The sequence below is a fragment of the Schistocerca cancellata genome, unplaced genomic scaffold (genome assembly GCF_023864275.1).
Source record: "Schistocerca cancellata isolate TAMUIC-IGC-003103 unplaced genomic scaffold, iqSchCanc2.1 HiC_scaffold_600, whole genome shotgun sequence".
Taxonomy (NCBI): domain Eukaryota; kingdom Metazoa; phylum Arthropoda; class Insecta; order Orthoptera; family Acrididae; genus Schistocerca; species Schistocerca cancellata.
In genome coordinates, this window is record NW_026046612.1 from 18,145 (window position 1) to 27,579 (window position 9,435).

General features: G+C 53.8%; 24 non-coding genes across 24 annotated transcripts; 4 read left to right on the forward strand and 20 right to left on the reverse strand.

The window, feature by feature from the left end:
• Positions 1 to 499: 499 nt before the first annotated feature.
• On the reverse strand, positions 500 to 573 carry Trnai-aau (transfer RNA isoleucine (anticodon AAU)). Its single transcript has one exon. It is a non-coding gene; the product is annotated as a tRNA-Ile (tRNA).
• A 199-nt stretch (positions 574 to 772) lies between these two features.
• Trnae-uuc (transfer RNA glutamic acid (anticodon UUC)) lies at positions 773 to 844 on the reverse strand. The gene has a single exon. It is a non-coding gene; the product is annotated as a tRNA-Glu (tRNA).
• Positions 845 to 1,149: 305 nt separating this feature from the next.
• Trnam-cau (transfer RNA methionine (anticodon CAU)) lies at positions 1,150 to 1,222 on the reverse strand. Its single transcript has one exon. It is a non-coding gene; the product is annotated as a tRNA-Met (tRNA).
• A 160-nt stretch (positions 1,223 to 1,382) lies between these two features.
• Trnag-gcc (transfer RNA glycine (anticodon GCC)) lies at positions 1,383 to 1,453 on the reverse strand. The gene has a single exon. It is a non-coding gene; the product is annotated as a tRNA-Gly (tRNA).
• A 361-nt stretch (positions 1,454 to 1,814) lies between these two features.
• Trnag-ucc (transfer RNA glycine (anticodon UCC)) lies at positions 1,815 to 1,886 on the forward strand. Its single transcript has one exon. It is a non-coding gene; the product is annotated as a tRNA-Gly (tRNA).
• Positions 1,887 to 2,469: 583 nt separating this feature from the next.
• Trnai-aau (transfer RNA isoleucine (anticodon AAU)) lies at positions 2,470 to 2,543 on the reverse strand. Its single transcript has one exon. It is a non-coding gene; the product is annotated as a tRNA-Ile (tRNA).
• Positions 2,544 to 2,742: 199 nt separating this feature from the next.
• On the reverse strand, positions 2,743 to 2,814 carry Trnae-uuc (transfer RNA glutamic acid (anticodon UUC)). Its single transcript has one exon. It is a non-coding gene; the product is annotated as a tRNA-Glu (tRNA).
• A 305-nt stretch (positions 2,815 to 3,119) lies between these two features.
• On the reverse strand, positions 3,120 to 3,192 carry Trnam-cau (transfer RNA methionine (anticodon CAU)). The gene has a single exon. It is a non-coding gene; the product is annotated as a tRNA-Met (tRNA).
• Positions 3,193 to 3,352: 160 nt separating this feature from the next.
• On the reverse strand, positions 3,353 to 3,423 carry Trnag-gcc (transfer RNA glycine (anticodon GCC)). The gene has a single exon. It is a non-coding gene; the product is annotated as a tRNA-Gly (tRNA).
• A 361-nt stretch (positions 3,424 to 3,784) lies between these two features.
• Positions 3,785 to 3,856, forward strand: Trnag-ucc (transfer RNA glycine (anticodon UCC)). The gene has a single exon. It is a non-coding gene; the product is annotated as a tRNA-Gly (tRNA).
• A 583-nt stretch (positions 3,857 to 4,439) lies between these two features.
• Positions 4,440 to 4,513, reverse strand: Trnai-aau (transfer RNA isoleucine (anticodon AAU)). The gene has a single exon. It is a non-coding gene; the product is annotated as a tRNA-Ile (tRNA).
• Positions 4,514 to 4,712: 199 nt separating this feature from the next.
• Trnae-uuc (transfer RNA glutamic acid (anticodon UUC)) lies at positions 4,713 to 4,784 on the reverse strand. Its single transcript has one exon. It is a non-coding gene; the product is annotated as a tRNA-Glu (tRNA).
• Positions 4,785 to 5,089: 305 nt separating this feature from the next.
• Positions 5,090 to 5,162, reverse strand: Trnam-cau (transfer RNA methionine (anticodon CAU)). The gene has a single exon. It is a non-coding gene; the product is annotated as a tRNA-Met (tRNA).
• A 160-nt stretch (positions 5,163 to 5,322) lies between these two features.
• Trnag-gcc (transfer RNA glycine (anticodon GCC)) lies at positions 5,323 to 5,393 on the reverse strand. The gene has a single exon. It is a non-coding gene; the product is annotated as a tRNA-Gly (tRNA).
• A 361-nt stretch (positions 5,394 to 5,754) lies between these two features.
• Trnag-ucc (transfer RNA glycine (anticodon UCC)) lies at positions 5,755 to 5,826 on the forward strand. The gene has a single exon. It is a non-coding gene; the product is annotated as a tRNA-Gly (tRNA).
• Positions 5,827 to 6,409: 583 nt separating this feature from the next.
• On the reverse strand, positions 6,410 to 6,483 carry Trnai-aau (transfer RNA isoleucine (anticodon AAU)). The gene has a single exon. It is a non-coding gene; the product is annotated as a tRNA-Ile (tRNA).
• A 199-nt stretch (positions 6,484 to 6,682) lies between these two features.
• On the reverse strand, positions 6,683 to 6,754 carry Trnae-uuc (transfer RNA glutamic acid (anticodon UUC)). Its single transcript has one exon. It is a non-coding gene; the product is annotated as a tRNA-Glu (tRNA).
• A 305-nt stretch (positions 6,755 to 7,059) lies between these two features.
• Positions 7,060 to 7,132, reverse strand: Trnam-cau (transfer RNA methionine (anticodon CAU)). The gene has a single exon. It is a non-coding gene; the product is annotated as a tRNA-Met (tRNA).
• A 160-nt stretch (positions 7,133 to 7,292) lies between these two features.
• On the reverse strand, positions 7,293 to 7,363 carry Trnag-gcc (transfer RNA glycine (anticodon GCC)). Its single transcript has one exon. It is a non-coding gene; the product is annotated as a tRNA-Gly (tRNA).
• A 361-nt stretch (positions 7,364 to 7,724) lies between these two features.
• On the forward strand, positions 7,725 to 7,796 carry Trnag-ucc (transfer RNA glycine (anticodon UCC)). The gene has a single exon. It is a non-coding gene; the product is annotated as a tRNA-Gly (tRNA).
• A 583-nt stretch (positions 7,797 to 8,379) lies between these two features.
• Trnai-aau (transfer RNA isoleucine (anticodon AAU)) lies at positions 8,380 to 8,453 on the reverse strand. Its single transcript has one exon. It is a non-coding gene; the product is annotated as a tRNA-Ile (tRNA).
• A 199-nt stretch (positions 8,454 to 8,652) lies between these two features.
• Positions 8,653 to 8,724, reverse strand: Trnae-uuc (transfer RNA glutamic acid (anticodon UUC)). The gene has a single exon. It is a non-coding gene; the product is annotated as a tRNA-Glu (tRNA).
• A 305-nt stretch (positions 8,725 to 9,029) lies between these two features.
• On the reverse strand, positions 9,030 to 9,102 carry Trnam-cau (transfer RNA methionine (anticodon CAU)). Its single transcript has one exon. It is a non-coding gene; the product is annotated as a tRNA-Met (tRNA).
• A 160-nt stretch (positions 9,103 to 9,262) lies between these two features.
• On the reverse strand, positions 9,263 to 9,333 carry Trnag-gcc (transfer RNA glycine (anticodon GCC)). Its single transcript has one exon. It is a non-coding gene; the product is annotated as a tRNA-Gly (tRNA).
• Positions 9,334 to 9,435: the final 102 nt, after the last annotated feature.

Genomic DNA, 9,435 nt, shown 5'->3' on the forward strand with positions numbered 1-9,435 from the left:
CAGCCCTTAGTGTGTCTCGACTTGTCTCGACTTTGCTCAGCTGACGCGAGAGCTGACGCTCTCAAATCGGCCTATATCAAAACGACAAGCACGATAAACGACTGAGAGAGGGGAGGAGAGGCGAGGCGATGGACACACAGCACGCCCCTTCATTTCACGGTGGCGTCTCCCTCACCGAATCGGGCTGTAGCTCCGAAAAGAAAAATAGGAAGTAAAACTGCCAATAGTACAGTGTGTTCCCACGCGCTCACCCGCCCAAGTACTGACAAGGGCCAAAGTTGTTACGCATCGGCAATCAGACATTTTCTTTCATTTTCTCTTCATCGGTTGAGAACCAGTGTATTCAAAATATTATGCCCATTGCCGAGTGAATGCTGTAGCGCTTCCCGACAAGTCGGGTTCGGATCCTCTGTCAACTTCCACGCATGGTGATGATCTTTTGGTCATCACACTCGCCAGCTGAAATCGGCGCTGCCTTTTCGTAGTAGTAAAAGAGTAGTGGCCCGTGGGGGGATCGAACCCGCGACCTTCGCGTTATTAGCACGACGCTCTAACCAACTGAGCTAACGGGCCTCGGCAGATGCAGTTGCTCAGCCCTAAACTGGAAACAGCTGGCATGAAGCCATACACCATTTCTATGGTCGTCGTGTGTCTGCTTCCCTAGTCTATATTCTGCTGACGGTCACGAAACAGTAGCTATATTGCGAGCAGGACGGGAAACGGCCGCTCGGACAGCTCAAACTTGTCACGATTCGTGTGGAAAAAAATTACGTTCCGGTACCGGGAATCGAACCCGGGCCTCCTGGGTGAAAGCCAGGTATCCTAGCCACTAGACCACACCGGATGTGGCCGTTCCATTGGACCGTTCGTACGGTCGCTTGTCGCATTTCGTGTCGAGTGCCACGTCGGCGCCCTTCTCTCTTTGCGAGCATCTTTGCACATACTGACTGGCAAGGCGCGCACCTCAAACGTCGCAGAGCAATGCTTTTGGCTTCATGCTGTGCTGGAAGAAGAGGAAAAGGGAAGCTGTAAGTAGCAATAAGCGGAAGTAAACATTTTCCCGCTGAAGCGTTGAAACGTTGTGGATAACAAACAAGAAATACGTTGGCGCCCTAGCAACAGCACCACCATCAGTCACAGAAAATTAAATGCCCCGGGTGAGGATCGAACTCACGACCTTAAGATTATGAGACTTACGCGCTGCCTACTGCGCTACCGAGGCACGGGTGAACCGTTTCTCCTGGAAACTGGGTAAGTTGCGTACCCAATATTAGACGTAGAAACACTGTACTTCCTGGATAACGTGTTCTGTTGCTACACGTTCATTGCCGGCCCAGTTGATTGCGGTGTTGCGGCAGCATTATCGCGGGAAAGCAAAATGATGCATCGGCCGGGAATCGAACCCGGGCCGCCCGCGTGGCAGGCGAGCATTCTACCACTGAACCACCGATGCTCTGGCCAGCGGTAACTTCGCGCTGCTTCCCGAGCAGTTGTCTCAAGGGAAAGTGGGGCTGCCGTCAAGCGCCGTAGCATTCTGTGCAGAAGACGCTGCAGACGCTGAATCCTGCACTGCACTGCACTGCACTGCACGGCACTGCTTAAAAATGCCTCCAGAACGCGGTCCTCTGCGTACTGTTGCGTCGCCGGCGCCGACTCTTGCCAAAGGATGCGAAATGTGCGCGGATACGCTGTCCGAATGCGTCTGGATGTGCTCCCCTAGCCTACCTCGAAATGCGCCTGCCAGGTACGATCACCTTCGGCCGCTGCCGACAGGCGGGAAGCCGACACAGCGCGGAGGCGGGGCGCTCGCTTGTGCGGTGGTGGTGTAATGGTCAGCATAGTTGCCTTCCAAGCAGTTGATCCGGGTTCGATTCCCGGCCACCGCAGCAGGCTTTTAATTTCGCGTATGAGTACTTTTGCCGCGCGCTCTTAAATTATTGTTTTTTTCCCCCCTCTTACTCGCTGCATACCAGCCCTTAGTGTGTCTCGACTTGTCTCGACTTTGCTCAGCTGACGCGAGAGCTGACGCTCTCAAATCGGCCTATATCAAAACGACAAGCACGATAAACGACTGAGAGAGGGGAGGAGAGGCGAGGCGATGGACACACAGCACGCCCCTTCATTTCACGGTGGCGTCTCCCTCACCGAATCGGGCTGTAGCTCCGAAAAGAAAAATAGGAAGTAAAACTGCCAATAGTACACTGTGTTCCCACGCGCTCACCCGCCCAAGTACTGACAAGGGCCAAAGTTGTTACGCATCGGCAATCAGACATTTTCTTTCATTTTCTCTTCATCGGTTGAGAACCAGTGTATTCAAAATATTATGCCCATTGCCGAGTGAATGCTGTAGCGCTTCCCGACAAGTCGGGTTCGGATCCTCTGTCAACTTCCACGCATGGTGATGATCTTTTGGTCATCACACTCGCCAGCTGAAATCGGCGCTGCCTTTTCGTAGTAGTAAAAGAGTAGTGGCCCGTGGGGGGATCGAACCCGCGACCTTCGCGTTATTAGCACGACGCTCTAACCAACTGAGCTAACGGGCCTCGGCAGATGCAGTTGCTCAGCCCTAAACTGGAAACAGCTGGCATGAAGCCATACACCATTTCTATGGTCGTCGTGTGTCTGCTTCCCTAGTCTATATTCTGCTGACGGTCACGAAACAGTAGCTATATTGCGAGCAGGACGGGAAACGGCCGCTCGGACAGCTCAAACTTGTCACGATTCGTGTGGAAAAAAATTACGTTCCGGTACCGGGAATCGAACCCGGGCCTCCTGGGTGAAAGCCAGGTATCCTAGCCACTAGACCACACCGGATGTGGCCGTTCCATTGGACCGTTCGTACGGTCGCTTGTCGCATTTCGTGTCGAGTGCCACGTCGGCGCCCTTCTCTCTTTGCGAGCATCTTTGCACATACTGACTGGCAAGGCGCGCACCTCAAACGTCGCAGAGCAATGCTTTTGGCTTCATGCTGTGCTGGAAGAAGAGGAAAAGGGAAGCTGTAAGTAGCAATAAGCGGAAGTAAACATTTTCCCGCTGAAGCGTTGAAACGTTGTGGATAACAAACAAGAAATACGTTGGCGCCCTAGCAACAGCACCACCATCAGTCACAGAAAATTAAATGCCCCGGGTGAGGATCGAACTCACGACCTTAAGATTATGAGACTTACGCGCTGCCTACTGCGCTACCGAGGCACGGGTGAACCGTTTCTCCTGGAAACTGGGTAAGTTGCGTACCCAATATTAGACGTAGAAACACTGTACTTCCTGGATAACGTGTTCTGTTGCTACACGTTCATTGCCGGCCCAGTTGATTGCGGTGTTGCGGCAGCATTATCGCGGGAAAGCAAAATGATGCATCGGCCGGGAATCGAACCCGGGCCGCCCGCGTGGCAGGCGAGCATTCTACCACTGAACCACCGATGCTCTGGCCAGCGGTAACTTCGCGCTGCTTCCCGAGCAGATGTCTCAAGGGAAAGTGGGGCTGCCGTCAAGCGCCGTAGCATTCTGTGCAGAAGACGCTGCAGACGCTGAATCCTGCACTGCACTGCACTGCACTGCACGGCACTGCTTAAAAATGCCTCCACAACGCGGTCCTCTGCGTACTGTTGCGTCGCCGGCGCCGACTCTTGCCAAAGGATGCGAAATGTGCGCGGATACGCTGTCCGAATGCGTCTGGATGTGCTCCCCTAGCCTACCTCGAAATGCGCCTGCCAGGTACGATCACCTTCGGCCGCTGCCGACAGGCGGGAAGCCGACACAGCGCGGAGGCGGGGCGCTCGCTTGTGCGGTGGTGGTGTAATGGTCAGCATAGTTGCCTTCCAAGCAGTTGATCCGGGTTCGATTCCCGGCCACCGCAGCAGGCTTTTAATTTCGCGTATGAGTACTTTTGCCGCGCGCTCTTAAATTATTGTTTTTTTCCCCCCTCTTACTCGCTGCATACCAGCCCTTAGTGTGTCTCGACTTGTCTCGACTTTGCTCAGCTGACGCGAGAGCTGACGCTCTCAAATCGGCCTATATCAAAACGACAAGCACGATAAACGACTGAGAGAGGGGAGGAGAGGCGAGGCGATGGACACACAGCACGCCCCTTCAATTCACGGTGGCGTCTCCCTCACCGAATCGGGCTGTAGCTCCGAAAAGAAAAATAGGAAGTAAAACTGCCAATAGTACACTGTGTTCCCACGCGCTCACCCGCCCAAGTACTGACAAGGGCCAAAGTTGTTACGCATCGGCAATCAGACATTTTCTTTCATTTTCTCTTCATCGGTTGAGAACCAGTGTATTCAAAATATTATGCCCATTGCCGAGTGAATGCTGTAGCGCTTCCCGACAAGTCGGGTTCGGATCCTCTGTCAACTTCCACGCATGGTGATGATCTTTTGGTCATCACACTCGCCAGCTGAAATCGGCGCTGCCTTTTCGTAGTAGTAAAAGAGTAGTGGCCCGTGGGGGGATCGAACCCGCGACCTTCGCGTTATTAGCACGACGCTCTAACCAACTGAGCTAACGGGCCTCGGCAGATGCAGTTGCTCAGCCCTAAACTGGAAACAGCTGGCATGAAGCCATACACCATTTCTATGGTCGTCGTGTGTCTGCTTCCCTAGTCTATATTCTGCTGACGGTCACGAAACAGTAGCTATATTGCGAGCAGGACGGGAAACGGCCGCTCGGACAGCTCAAACTTGTCACGATTCGTGTGGAAAAAAATTACGTTCCGGTACCGGGAATCGAACCCGGGCCTCCTGGGTGAAAGCCAGGTATCCTAGCCACTAGACCACACCGGATGTGGCCGTTCCATTGGACCGTTCGTACGGTCGCTTGTCGCATTTCGTGTCGAGTGCCACGTCGGCGCCCTTCTCTCTTTGCGAGCATCTTTGCACATACTGACTGGCAAGGCGCGCACCTCAAACGTCGCAGAGCAATGCTTTTGGCTTCATGCTGTGCTGGAAGAAGAGGAAAAGGGAAGCTGTAAGTAGCAATAAGCGGAAGTAAACATTTTCCCGCTGAAGCGTTGAAACGTTGTGGATAACAAACAAGAAATACGTTGGCGCCCTAGCAACAGCACCACCATCAGTCACAGAAAATTAAATGCCCCGGGTGAGGATCGAACTCACGACCTTAAGATTATGAGACTTACGCGCTGCCTACTGCGCTACCGAGGCACGGGTGAACCGTTTCTCCTGGAAACTGGGTAAGTTGCGTACCCAATATTAGACGTAGAAACACTGTACTTCCTGGATAACGTGTTCTGTTGCTACACGTTCATTGCCGGCCCAGTTGATTGCGGTGTTGCGGCAGCATTATCGCGGGAAAGCAAAATGATGCATCGGCCGGGAATCGAACCCGGGCCGCCCGCGTGGCAGGCGAGCATTCTACCACTGAACCACCGATGCTCTGGCCAGCGGTAACTTCGCGCTGCTTCCCGAGCAGATGTCTCAAGGGAAAGTGGGGCTGCCGTCAAGCGCCGTAGCATTCTGTGCAGAAGACGCTGCAGACGCTGAATCCTGCACTGCACTGCACTGCACTGCACGGCACTGCTTAAAAATGCCTCCACAACGCGGTCCTCTGCGTACTGTTGCGTCGCCGGCGCCGACTCTTGCCAAAGGATGCGAAATGTGCGCGGATACGCTGTCCGAATGCGTCTGGATGTGCTCCCCTAGCCTACCTCGAAATGCGCCTGCCAGGTACGATCACCTTCGGCCGCTGCCGACAGGCGGGAAGCCGACACAGCGCGGAGGCGGGGCGCTCGCTTGTGCGGTGGTGGTGTAATGGTCAGCATAGTTGCCTTCCAAGCAGTTGATCCGGGTTCGATTCCCGGCCACCGCAGCAGGCTTTTAATTTCGCGTATGAGTACTTTTGCCGCGCGCTCTTAAATTATTGTTTTTTTCCCCCCTCTTACTCGCTGCATACCAGCCCTTAGTGTGTCTCGACTTGTCTCAACTTTGCTCAGCTGACGCGAGAGCTGACGCTCTCAAATCGGCCTATATCAAAACGACAAGCACGATAAACGACTGAGAGAGGGGAGGAGAGGCGAGGCGATGGACACACAGCACGCCCCTTCAATTCACGGTGGCGTCTCCCTCACCGAATCGGGCTGTAGCTCCGAAAAGAAAAATAGGAAGTAAAACTGCCAATAGTACACTGTGTTCCCACGCGCTCACCCGCCCAAGTACTGACAAGGGCCAAAGTTGTTACGCATCGGCAATCAGACATTTTCTTTCATTTTCTCTTCATCGGTTGAGAACCAGTGTATTCAAAATATTATGCCCATTGCCGAGTGAATGCTGTAGCGCTTCCCGACAAGTCGGGTTCGGATCCTCTGTCAACTTCCACGCATGGTGATGATCTTTTGGTCATCACACTCGCCAGCTGAAATCGGCGCTGCCTTTTCGTAGTAGTAAAAGAGTAGTGGCCCGTGGGGGGATCGAACCCGCGACCTTCGCGTTATTAGCACGACGCTCTAACCAACTGAGCTAACGGGCCTCGGCAGATGCAGTTGCTCAGCCCTAAACTGGAAACAGCTGGCATGAAGCCATACACCATTTCTATGGTCGTCGTGTGTCTGCTTCCCTAGTCTATATTCTGCTGACGGTCACGAAACAGTAGCTATATTGCGAGCAGGACGGGAAACGGCCGCTCGGACAGCTCAAACTTGTCACGATTCGTGTGGAAAAAAATTACGTTCCGGTACCGGGAATCGAACCCGGGCCTCCTGGGTGAAAGCCAGGTATCCTAGCCACTAGACCACACCGGATGTGGCCGTTCCATTGGACCGTTCGTACGGTCGCTTGTCGCATTTCGTGTCGAGTGCCACGTCGGCGCCCTTCTCTCTTTGCGAGCATCTTTGCACATACTGACTGGCAAGGCGCGCACCTCAAACGTCGCAGAGCAATGCTTTTGGCTTCATGCTGTGCTGGAAGAAGAGGAAAAGGGAAGCTGTAAGTAGCAATAAGCGGAAGTAAACATTTTCCCGCTGAAGCGTTGAAACGTTGTGGATAACAAACAAGAAATACGTTGGCGCCCTAGCAACAGCACCACCATCAGTCACAGAAAATTAAATGCCCCGGGTGAGGATCGAACTCACGACCTTAAGATTATGAGACTTACGCGCTGCCTACTGCGCTACCGAGGCACGGGTGAACCGTTTCTCCTGGAAACTGGGTAAGTTGCGTACCCAATATTAGACGTAGAAACACTGTACTTCCTGGATAACGTGTTCTGTTGCTACACGTTCATTGCCGGCCCAGTTGATTGCGGTGTTGCGGCAGCATTATCGCGGGAAAGCAAAATGATGCATCGGCCGGGAATCGAACCCGGGCCGCCCGCGTGGCAGGCGAGCATTCTACCACTGAACCACCGATGCTCTGGCCAGCGGTAACTTCGCGCTGCTTCCCGAGCAGATGTCTCAAGGGAAAGTGGGGCTGCCGTCAAGCGCCGTAGCATTCTGTGCAGAAGACGCTGCAGACGCTGAATCCTGCACTGCACTGCACTGCACTGCACGGCACTGCTTAAAAATGCCTCCACAACGCGGTCCTCTGCGTACTGTTGCGTCGCCGGCGCCGACTCTTGCCAAAGGATGCGAAATGTGCGCGGATACGCTGTCCGAATGCGTCTGGATGTGCTCCCCTAGCCTACCTCGAAATGCGCCTGCCAGGTACGATCACCTTCGGCCGCTGCCGACAGGCGGGAAGCCGACACAGCGCGGAGGCGGGGCGCTCGCTTGTGCGGTGGTGGTGTAATGGTCAGCATAGTTGCCTTCCAAGCAGTTGATCCGGGTTCGATTCCCGGCCACCGCAGCAGGCTTTTAATTTCGCGTATGAGTACTTTTGCCGCGCGCTCTTAAATTATTGTTTTTTTCCCCCCTCTTACTCGCTGCATACCAGCCCTTAGTGTGTCTCGACTTGTCTCGACTTTGCTCAGCTGACGCGAGAGCTGACGCTCTCAAATCGGCCTATATCAAAACGACAAGCACGATAAACGACTGAGAGAGGGGAGGAGAGGCGAGGCGATGGACACACAGCACGCCCCTTCAATTCACGGTGGCGTCTCCCTCACCGAATCGGGCTGTAGCTCCGAAAAGAAAAATAGGAAGTAAAACTGCCAATAGTACACTGTGTTCCCACGCGCTCACCCGCCCAAGTACTGACAAGGGCCAAAGTTGTTACGCATCGGCAATCAGACATTTTCTTTCATTTTCTCTTCATCGGTTGAGAACCAGTGTATTCAAAATATTATGCCCATTGCCGAGTGAATGCTGTAGCGCTTCCCGACAAGTCGGGTTCGGATCCTCTGTCAACTTCCACGCATGGTGATGATCTTTTGGTCATCACACTCGCCAGCTGAAATCGGCGCTGCCTTTTCGTAGTAGTAAAAGAGTAGTGGCCCGTGGGGGGATCGAACCCGCGACCTTCGCGTTATTAGCACGACGCTCTAACCAACTGAGCTAACGGGCCTCGGCAGATGCAGTTGCTCAGCCCTAAACTGGAAACAGCTGGCATGAAGCCATACACCATTTCTATGGTCGTCGTGTGTCTGCTTCCCTAGTCTATATTCTGCTGACGGTCACGAAACAGTAGCTATATTGCGAGCAGGACGGGAAACGGCCGCTCGGACAGCTCAAACTTGTCACGATTCGTGTGGAAAAAAATTACGTTCCGGTACCGGGAATCGAACCCGGGCCTCCTGGGTGAAAGCCAGGTATCCTAGCCACTAGACCACACCGGATGTGGCCGTTCCATTGGACCGTTCGTACGGTCGCTTGTCGCATTTCGTGTCGAGTGCCACGTCGGCGCCCTTCTCTCTTTGCGAGCATCTTTGCACATACTGACTGGCAAGGCGCGCACCTCAAACGTCGCAGAGCAATGCTTTTGGCTTCATGCTGTGCTGGAAGAAGAGGAAAAGGGAAGCTGTAAGTAGCAATAAGCGGAAGTAAACATTTTCCCGCTGAAGCGTTGAAACGTTGTGGATAACAAACAAGAAATACGTTGGCGCCCTAGCAACAGCACCACCATCAGTCACAGAAAATTAAATGCCCCGGGTGAGGATCGAACTCACGACCTTAAGATTATGAGACTTACGCGCTGCCTACTGCGCTACCGAGGCACGGGTGAACCGTTTCTCCTGGAAACTGGGTAAGTTGCGTACCCAATATTAGACGTAGAAACACTGTACTTCCTGGATAACGTGTTCTGTTGCTACACGTTCATTGCCGGCCCAGTTGATTGCGGTGTTGCGGCAGCATTATCGCGGGAAAGCAAAATGATGCATCGGCCGGGAATCGAACCCGGGCCGCCCGCGTGGCAGGCGAGCATTCTACCACTGAACCACCGATGCTCTGGCCAGCGGTAACTTCGCGCTGCTTCCCGAGCAGATGTCTCAAGGGAAAGTGGGGCTGCCGTCAAGCGCCGTAGCATTCTGTGCAGAAGACGCTGCAGA